Consider the following 2,039-nt stretch of genomic DNA (forward strand, 5'->3'; position numbering starts at 1 on the left):
TACAGTTTTGGAGGCTGGGAAGTCCATGGTCCAGGGGGCACATCTGATGGGGCCTTCTTCTTGGTGGCTTCTCTCTACAGTGACACAAGATATCACATGGTGAATGGCCTCAGCAAGAGAGCTAACCTGCTCCCTTATTCTCCATAAAAAGCCATCAGAACCATGCCCATTACTCCATGAATGGATCAATCCATTCATGAGGGTGAGTCCTCACACTCTAATCACCTTTCAAAGGCCCCACCTTTTAAAGACCCTAATAAGATTTTCCATCCTCTTAACACCGTTACAATGGAGATAAGTTTCCAATGCATGAACTTTAGGGGGACACATTTGACCCACAGCAGTACCTATTGCAAGGCATGGACCTATGTGCTTTACAGAGAATATTTTATTTATTATTTGTGACAACCTTACCAGGGAAATATTATAGTCCATTTGACCCACAGCAGTACCTATTGCAAGGCATGGACCTAAGTGCTTTACAGAGAATATTTTATTTATTATTTGTGACAACCTTACCAGGGAAATATTATAGTAGTCTCTGATATATTAACAACTTGTTGAGGAACATGTAGCTAAGGAAGGATGGAGACAATTGGGATCTCCATCTTTCTGACTCTAAAACTGCAAGTTCTTTCTAACATTTCATGCTGTTTCCCTCTATAAGTACTCATTTTTCAAAGAGGCTTTTGAACGGTTAGGGGGACAGCTTTATTGTTACAAGCCTGCACAGAATTGATAATAGCAGTTAGAGTTCAATTTTTCTCTCTGCCTTCCCATCAACTTCTCTCTTATTTCTGGGAATGGTGATAGAGGATCTAGAATATTTATAGGCATACAAGGTAATTTTGTTTGGAAAACCCTTTAGAAGATTGTAATCTCCTTAAAAGAAAAGACTGCACCTCCATCTGTCAGATTTCTGCCTAATGACAAGTTCCGTGGCCGCCTGTGTGCTCTTCCTCAGAGCTAGCAGCCTCTCAGGTTCCGGGTACCTGGCTCAGGCTTGGGACTTCCTGGTGTCTGGTGCCATTTACTGGCTCCTCTGCCATTTACAATCCTCTGGGAAAAGACCAGGTCACTGCCCAAGAAGAAAATTATTTGATTAAGCAAATATTTATGTAAAACTTGCTACACACACATTTATAAAATGCTCACATTACTAGCTGCACAAGTTTTGCTCTTTTTTAAATTTTACATCTTGTAATGTGTTTATCTGTCAAGCTTGAAGGAGATAAAATGGGCAGTGGCAACATTTCCATTTGAAGAAAGATTCTGAAGCGCTTATGTAAGGAGGTAAATTTGAGGGGCAGATGTTCCTTACATTTACTTGCTAGGAGGCAACATATTTGAAAGTGCGTATTTGAAGTATGCTTGTATTGGGGAGAGCAAAGGTAAGAGATTGAGGGGTCTGAGTTATCCTTGAAGTTGAAAGTAGGAAGCCTGAACATGAATTTGAGGTCCCAGGAGAAGGTCTGGGGCAGGGGGGAATTGTCAAAGTGAGCTGTGAGAAACATGATTTGAATTACCTAAGTCCACACTGAAGTGACAAATAGATTTGGCTTCTAGAAAGTAAAAATGGAGATAATGGCAGCATAGCTAGGTTAAGGGCAATTTATTTGCTTGTTTGTTTTATTCTATCACAAGCCAGTTGCCAGCAGGATAAATCCTAGAAAGGAAATATCCTACATGGCAAATCAAGGGGTGATAATGCTAATACTCTAATTTTCCTGGAATAAATGGTTATTTCTTTTCAGACTTGTAAAGCTGGTTTATTGAACAGTCTGAACTGGGAGTATGTGAGGGGACTAGAGTAGTTTTAATTTTTTTTCTTATTCCTGCTTTGATGTATACTCTTTCTAGTCTCACTTTTCTGACTCTTTTCATCATCTTTGGCAGATTCAAAGCATTCTGATTGTTTTTAGTGTTGAAAAATCAAGTACATGCCAATTTAATCCACATGAAAACTTTAAGCTCATCTTATGTGACACTATTCCGTGGCCCAAGATTCCTGTGTTGGAGACTGGGATGCTGTCAGTGCT

Source organism: Galeopterus variegatus, unplaced genomic scaffold (genome assembly GCF_000696425.1).
Source record: "Galeopterus variegatus unplaced genomic scaffold, G_variegatus-3.0.2 Scaffold1314, whole genome shotgun sequence".
Taxonomy (NCBI): Eukaryota; Metazoa; Chordata; class Mammalia; order Dermoptera; family Cynocephalidae; genus Galeopterus; species Galeopterus variegatus.